Genomic DNA, 8,804 nt, shown 5'->3' on the forward strand with positions numbered 1-8,804 from the left:
GATAATAATGATAATAATAAAATTGACAGGTGGTGTTTTTCTAGGTGAGGGGGTGGGGACTGTAACAACAAAAAAATCAGCTGTATATCAACCGCTGTTTTGCAATGATATATATTGCAAATAAGGAAGATCAAAAGGAGAATGTTTTTTTTTGGGGGGGGGACTCTCTTCCTCTTCCTCCTCCTCCTCTCGTTCTTGCTCCTCTTCCTGGCAAAAGGGCTGCTGAGACCCCTTCTCTCTTGGGTGCCGGTGGGTGCTGTGACGTTGACGCTGCTGTGGCAAGTGCCTTTACTTAGCAGAGTGCATTCCCCTTTACACAGGAGGGGAGGGAAAAAAATTGAAACTTACACTTTCGTGCGTCCCTCCCGGCGTGACGCTGCGCGCTGACGTCACGGGGCTGTAATGGTGGTGTGCCTCGAGATTTTTTTCATCAAACAAGTGTGCCTTTGCCCAAAAAAGGTTGGGAAACACTGCTCTAGATAAGCTCAGTTCTCAGTGGGCTGCTTGTGGGGAGGAGTTCTTCCCCTTAGGTTCTCCCCCCCCCATTGATTTTTTGTACATTTTGGTTTCCCTCCAAGCTTACCAGTATTTTTCTCTTATGGTGGCCAGTGCAGTTTTCACTACATAAGCGAAGGCACTCACCCCTCAACATCAGAAAGACAGTGAATAATATGAATTTGGCCCACCCAAGAAGGGATCCCCCCCCAATCAGAAGTTGAATGTTGGAGGGGGGGGCTCTAGATGGAATGTTCAGCCCTAAGGGGAAGAAATGTGAACTTAGCAATTCAGCAAGACATTTGCTTCAGAATGCAAGATGCTTTATATGGGGGCAAGGGGACTCCACAAGATTAGTATAATGTTCATCCAATTGGGCACTTAGTGAGCCTCCCTAAGCATTTTATCATTCAGGTCATAAGGTTTAATTAGCATATTACAGTTTGGCCAAATGAACAGCACAGAGATGCAGAAAAATAAAATAAAAAATCTTTAAATCCTAAAAATAGAATACCATAAATCTTCCCGCTAGGGATGGAGCACACAATCTGTTCCACGATGCTCGGTGGCTGGAAGATGTTGCCTGAGCGTTGCATTAGGATTCTAAACAGCCAAGGAACTCAGCTGAATATATTTCACAGAACAGCAGAATATCCTTCCCTCCTTGGTTCTTGTCACTGGAAGTCACATCCTGGCACTGAGATCTCATAAAGAAGCCCATGGAAAGCAGCAAAAGGGAGATGTCACATCCAACAGGAGCATGATGAGAAGGGGCATCAAAGGGGGGAGCAAGGTTTGGCATACCACTTGGTGTGGTTGCTGTGGGTTTTTTAGGCAGCCTTTTGTGTGCGAAAACCATGAATCCCTGAACCTCAATCCTCCTCAGCGTAACAGACATTGTGGCTGCACTGGATTTTGAGAAGCAGCTCATAAAATCCACACAGCACCTTCACAGCTATTGCTGTTTCTAGGACACCAGCCAACAGAAACATTTTTTTCCCCAATTCAGAAAAGCACACCATGCACTGGAACCTTTAAGCTCTTGCCTTTATTGAATCTGGAAGCCCCCTGAGAGCCAAGCTAGGCATGAAGTGAACTGTGAATGCAACTGATGAGTGCATGTTTGTTATGTAAATGGCAGCCACAGGGAGGTCTGGGCAGCCTTGGTCCCATGCTAGGGATGTGTGTGTGTGTGTGTGTGTGTGTGTGTGTGTGTGTGTGTGTGTGCATTAGCAGCCCACAAAAAATCTAGTAGCCTATGAGATGTGCAAATCCCTCGTGAGAAATTTCACAAAACTTGTTTGAATTTTCCATTCGATTACTGACCAGTATTCCACCTAAAGTTGCAGGGTTTCACCTGAGTGGAATACTGCAAATTCTCCTTGAATTTTGTTTTGGTGAAATTTGGGAGTGACTTCATAAGAAGATGGATTACTCTGGGATCTCTGTCAGTTCAATTATTAATCTGATGCCAAAGCAAGATAGGCACTTTGAAACATCCATTCCAAACTTAGCAGGGGAATTGGGGTTGATGTAGAAATTTGTATATTCTGCATGCTGCCTTCATGCCATTTTCAGAGCTGCTGCTGAGGACAAGGTGCTGTTTAGGGGTGATATGGAAGCTTAGCCAAACAGCTCGCTGGAGAGCTTGGAGTCAGTCATAATCACACAGCCTAACCTGCTGTGTGGTTTGTTGCAAGGATAACATGGAATTCAGATCTCTACATGGGAATTCTATTTCAATCCTCACTATTGGAATTCAGACAAATGGGATCTGGAGAGGTGCCAAGTTGCCACCCACCCAACAGCAGGATCACCGCCTCTTAACTGGGACAGGATCAAGGCAGGAAAGGCAGGCAGAACAGGGCAGCAGCAAGGTTGGGGCTTTCTCAGCTTGCTTCAACCAGTGTACAGCCCTGACCTGGACACCACCCTCCCCATCCCCCAGGCTGCTAAGCAGGGATGGATCATCCCTTTTCGCTGTGCCAGGCATGGCTGTCAAGCTTCCCCTTTTTTTGCGGGAAATTCCCTTACTCCAGCGCCGTTTCCTCCCTGCTTCCCGCTGCCATCCCGGATTGTTAGATATCCCGTAGACTATCCCCGGGACAGGTGAGGCTGCTGATCCCTTATTTTCAAATCTGAAACTTGACAGCTATGGTCCCAGGCAAAACACAAGGGTGCCACTGCCTGTCTCGCCAAGGTTGTGTGGCTTTGTCACCGTGGCTTCTGGCCAGATCTCACCGGAGTCTGTTGCCAGTGACACCACCCCACAGGAGTCCACCGCCCCAAGAGGCTGCTTCTGTCTGCCTCGTGGGCAGGCTGGCCCTGTTGCTAAGCAGGAAGGACAACTCTGCAGTTGGGAGGGTGATAGCACAACTCCATTTCACCATGCCAGCCACTCCTGGGGCTGGGGAAAGCCAGCTATGAGCAGGATTGCCCACAGTAAGTCTTTGCTTTCAGGCAATGGACACCCCACCCCCACCCCGGCTTGTCCATGTTGCCACTCCACACCCACAGACCCATTGTTCCCCCCAATCTGCTGTGGAGCTGTCAGCAGTGACCACTGCCTAGTTCGCTATTGCTATCACTTTATTATTTGGATAAATTTGCATCTTGGAAGGCAATAGGAGGCATTGCTGCGGGGATCGCCAGCAGCAGCAGATCCCCTCAGACAGCCCTTGCAATGCCGCCACTTTGCTCCAAAGGCAACAGAGCAGGTTTAAGTTTAGCAGCAGTTGGGCTGTTAAACACAAAGCAAGATTTTTCTCCCCAAAGTGCTTTTTGAGGCCAGTTCACCCCCAGTGCCTTATTTAGGAGGGATCCTAGGCCACAACATAGGGCACTTCTTCAGAGCGAGACCTTGTGGGGTGAGGAGAAAAAGCAACAACCACCACATGGTTGATATGGAGGAGTTAGTTGGCGCACAAGAGGGATGGTATGGTGGTTGCTTGACTGCTTGGCAGATAGCAGAACATCTTTTGGTGGCCTGGGGTGGGCATGACATGCCCACAGAGAGAAGCAGTGGGGTATTCTGGAGGAAGGACGAGGGAAGAGAGCTCATTTCTTCTTTTTGCAGAAAATTGCCAGGGCATGCAGACATACCCTTAGACTCTGGGGCTATGCAAGGTATACACAAAGGACCACAATGTATGATATAACACATCTTTAGAAAAGTGTGTCTGAGTGGATTACACTTAAAGAGCAATTTGCAGGAGGGCTTCCTGGAAAAGCAGGTTATTACAGAAAGATGGTTATTTATGTAGCATTTTAAAATGTATTGATTCATCTTGGTGAGAAAAAAGAAAGAAAGCATTAGAACCCAATCTTGTCAATAGGAAGTCTTTATTCAAAAGATTTTTTAAAAAAACCTGTTTTCCTGGAATACTTATCAGGAAAAGGAATGAAAAATGACAGATTACACTCTTGTTTGATATAGCCCGTCATTACTTCAAAATTACTGAAGGACAGTGCAATTTCTGGGAACAAGGATTAGCCCGCATGGCATGTACTGCCGGTACATAAATTGCTCCCTGTGTTGAGACGAGAGCCTCATCCCTGACATCACATCTTCGTCCCTCTACCATTCGCACAAACAAGAGACAATGGAGTGTGCCTCCAGGGGTAAAGTCAAGCTGCTGTGTTAGCAGCACCAAAGTGACCTTCCTGGGGTGCAAGCCTGGGCCATGTGTCTGGAGGTCCTGGGCTGTCCAGATGGGCCTCACTTGGGTGTGGTTCAAAGGAAAGCAGAGCAAGACATTTGGCACCAGCTGGCTTCAGGAGCTGCCAGGAGGAGATGTACAAGGTGCCATCCAACCGCCTTAGGGACTCCATTCAGGATTTGTGTAGAGTTTACTCCTTAGCCTTTTCTCCTTCCAAAGATGTCCTGCAAGGCAGCAGAGATTTAACACCAGAGTCTTCCTTCTCCAAGATGGACTACCTTCCCAGGTGGATGAGCCACATAAGTCCCTCACTTCCCTCTACAACATGTGCAGAAGCTGCCTTCTTGACTGTCGGACCCACTATTGGTCTTGTCTGCACAATCCACCAGAGCCTGTCTTCACATGCAGGCAGGGACGCAGTGTGGGGGGACCAGGGAGGCCATGGCACACAGTGAAGATGCTGGCTTCTGTGGGGATCCCCATCTGACCCTGGCTCCCTGCCCTACCTCCAGGGTTCTCTGGGCCCCAGCCCTCTTGCTGAATGGCTGCCCAACCAGTGCTTGCTCGCGCCTCACTTGGCGTGCTCCCTGAAAAATGAGTGGGCATATAGGGACATTGTGAGTGGGCACAGAGGGCAACCCGAGTGCAGCCTGGCCTGGCACTCCTTTCTGCAGGTGCCTGGGACATTTGTCTGCCAAGGACCTCATTGGCTGGCTAGGCAGTGCGGCCCCGCTTGGCTCTGGGGGTCACTCCGGCAGCTTTGGTGTGAGGGCTGGGCTGGCACAGCAGACCCCATTCACCATCCATGCCCCAGGGCACACACCTGATGCCAGAATGCCACACTGTGTCACTTCATGCAGGGAAGTCCCTAAGTCACTGAGGGTTTGAGACTCTCACTTGGTTTAGCCAGCCAGCCGAAGCTATTTCCCAGGGTGTGGCCACTGTCTCATGTTGACAGCTTCTAGGAGCCAATGTTGACAGCTGAGTGCAGGGTGAGGACCAAAGGTGGACAAACTACCTGAGAAGGAGCACAATGTGTCCCCCATCAGAGGTACTACCCCTCCCCCAGCACCCCATACACCACTTTCCTCTAATGAAAGACCAGCTAACTGGTCAATTGATAATATGCTCCCAGGCAACCTCAGCTTCCTCCATACAATGAAGCCTCAGAAATGCATAATATCAATTTTGGCATAATAGTTAACCAGAACAAGACTGAAACTCCCTCACTGTGGAAACTTTTACATGACCAATGTCTCTTGCTAAAACAAACAGCAGAGGGAATCATTAGCTAGGGTTGCCATACATCCAGAATTTTCTGGACACGGCCAGTATTCATATCTCGCAAACAGCGTCCGGGGGGAAATTGTTGAAATGTCTGGGAAAATCCAGATGTATGGCAGCCCATGTCAGAAATGTAGTTTTTGGTGAATTTCATTTTTTAAAAAAAAACAAAACGCCTTGACAAAAAAAAAAGCTCCATTACTTTTGTGTCCAAATTTTTGAAATATGGCAGCCCTACTTTAGTAGAATCATCACATTGGCAAAGGAAGTTTCTTGTTCAAATGCCATAATTGGTATACTGGTTGGGTTAGGGGAGACAAGAATTCAGGCTGTAGCCCTGCCAACTGACTGTGGATAAGTGTGCTGATAACCTACTTGTTATGATCTCAGAGAAAGGGAATTGCAGTCTGGAAAAGGCAACTTGAGTGGAAGGAGCAGGAAGTTGTCGAGTCATAAGACTCCCGACTTTGCCATCTATCCTAATAATATTGATATACACTTCAACAGACAAGAAGGGAAGATTCATTGTGTTAGCCCAAATGCAGGTATTGCAAAAATGTTCCCAGGTTAGAGGCCAAAAACTCATATCCTGCTAGCAATCTGTTTTCCAAAAGAGCAAGGACAGCAGATGTAGACCTCATAGAATCACAGAAGTGTAGAGTTGGAAGGGAACACGAGAGTCGTCCAGTTCAACCCCCTGCAATGCAGGAATCTTTTGCTCAAACTGGGTCTGGAACCCACAAGCCTGAGATTAAGGGTCTTGTGCTGCCCCTACTGAACCATCAGAACACACTGAGATGGTTGGGGAAAGTACAGTCTACTGAACGATTCCTGACACTCCCCAGAGGAGGAAGAGACATGTGGTGGTGGTAGGTGACTCCCTACTGAGTGGGACAGAGGCAGCATTGTGCAAAGGTAGAAGGAAGTCCTGGAAGGTATGATGTTTTCTAGGTGAAAAGATTCACAATTCAAGTAGTACTCATGGGAGACTTCAACTACCCTGATATCTGCTGGAACTCAAACTCTGCCAAGAATGTAAGGTCCAACAAAGTGCTACATTGCCTTGCTGAAAATTTTATTTCTCAGAAGGTGGAAGAAGCAGCAAATGATCATCTATCTTGGATCTGATCCTCATCAACAAGGAGGAACTGATTGACAAAGTGGAAGTACTCAGAAACTTGGGAGGAAGTGATCACGTCCTCCTGAGTTTGATGATATGCAGGCAAGGGAAAGCTGATTGTAGTTGGACATAGAATCATAGAATCATAGAATCATAGAGTTGGAAGAGACCACAAGGGCCATCAAGTCCAACCCCCTGCCAAGCAGGAAACACCATCAGAGCACTCCTGACATATGGTTGTCAAGCCTCTGCTTAAAGACCTCCAAAGTAGGAGACTCCACCACACTCCTTGGCAGCAAATTCCACTGTCGAACAGCTCTTACTGTCAGGAAGTTCTTCCTAATGTCAGGAAGTTCTTCCTAATGTTTAGGTGGAATCTTCTTTCTTGTAGTTTGGATCCATTGCTCCGTGTCCGCTTCTCCGGAGCAGCAGAAAACAACCTTTCTCCCTCCTCTATGTGACATAGAGCGGACACGGAGCAATGGATCCAAACTACAAGAAAGAAGATTCCACCTAAACATTAGGAAGAACTTCCTGACAGTAAGAGCTGTTTGACAGTGGAATTTGCTGCCAAGGAGTGTGGTGGAGTCTCCTACTTTGGAGGTCTTTAAGCAGAGGCTTGACAACCATATGTCAGGAGTGCTCTGATGGTGTTTCCTGCTTGGCAGGGGGTTGGACTCGATGGCCCTTGTGGTCTCTTCCAACTCTATGATTCTATGATTCTATGATTCTATGATTCTATGATTCTACATCCTTTTATATATTTGAACATGGCTATCATATCACCCCTTAACCTCCTCTTCTCCAGGCTAAACATGCCCAGCTCCCTTAGCCGTTCCTCATCAGGCATCGTTTCCAGGCCTTTGACCATTTTGGTTGCCCTCCTCTGGACACGTTCCAGTTTGTCAGTGTCCTTCTTGAATTGTGGTGCCCGCTCTGGACTTTAAGAAGGCCAATTTTAAAAAGCTGAAGGAGATGCTGGGTGTGATCCCGTGGTCAGAAACACTCAATGAGAAGGGAGTCCAAGAAGGATGGGAGTTTCTGAAAGGCAAAATATTGAAGGCCCAAATCTTCTTTGCCAATGACTCGTAGCCAAGGAAGATTGTCGGGATGGGTTTTTGGAAGATGTCTGTGCGTGAATTTGCTTTATTTGTGTAGATCAGTGTGCACTGACTTTGCACTGTCTTTGCAGTAAGTCTTTGCAGTAAGGCTCTATTCCAGTGGTATTAGGATCATGACGACCGGTAGATTTTTATCTGCTGCAGCCTTAGAGGCCCAAATGCAGACAATTCCAGCAAGCAAGAAAAGTGGGAGGCATCTAAAGAAACCAGTGTGGCTGCATAAGGAGCTGTATAATGGGAAAATCTCAGTGGGCTGAATCAGTGCACAAGACCCTGGTTGTTAGGTGGTTAGCTAAGATAAGGGGTGGAGGGATTGTGTCACCATTCTACATTACTTATTGTTTTGAAGTGGTATCATTTCACTTTCTCCCAATTACATTCCCTCAGGGTTATGCTGCTGTTGGTAGCATTAGCCACAGGATCCCTCTAATAGTATGGAAAAAATAATAATCTCTCTGTGTCTAAAATGTCCCCTGAGGCCATCTTTGAGATCTAGAATTATTCCATTTAGAAAGTACTATACAACAGAAATCACTGCTGTTAGAAAACAAAAGTGAAATGTGATCAGATTTCATTCATGCATTCTGAAAAGCAGAAGTACTGAATTTGTTTTGACATGTTTTGTAATTTACTGTTCATTGAATTTTCACAGTTGAGCTTAGATTTGGGTGTTGATTTGATGTTTATTATCAGCTGCTTTGGCACAATCCACCACGGAAAAGTGGCACAAAGATTAACTCAACTACAGTAGGGAATGGAGGGAGAGGGTGTGGAAAGGAACTACCTGATGCAAGAAGCCTTGCTGGCAGTACTTCTTGTCTACCCTCCCAATATTTATCCATTTATGGCTCTCATTTATTTAGTGGAATAAAAAGAGAATTGTGTTATCTACCAGTGAACTCAGGGCAGTTTACAACCTAAAAGCCAGAACAAGCAAACCTGGGAAGGAACAAAAGAGAGAATTATCTCTTCTGAAACTTCTCAGCTCCTCTTCTCTTGCCCCTCAAGGCCCACAGGGCTTTATGTGACCCCTGGGAAGATGGGAATACTGAACACTTTCTGGTTGTCATTGGCTGTCTTTGGGGAGAAATGATGGCATGAACCCCTAGGCCTTTTCCGCTCTGA

Source organism: Podarcis vaucheri (assembly GCF_965113315.1).
Source record: "Podarcis vaucheri genome assembly, chromosome: 12".
NCBI lineage: Eukaryota > Metazoa > Chordata > Lepidosauria > Squamata > Lacertidae > Podarcis > Podarcis vaucheri.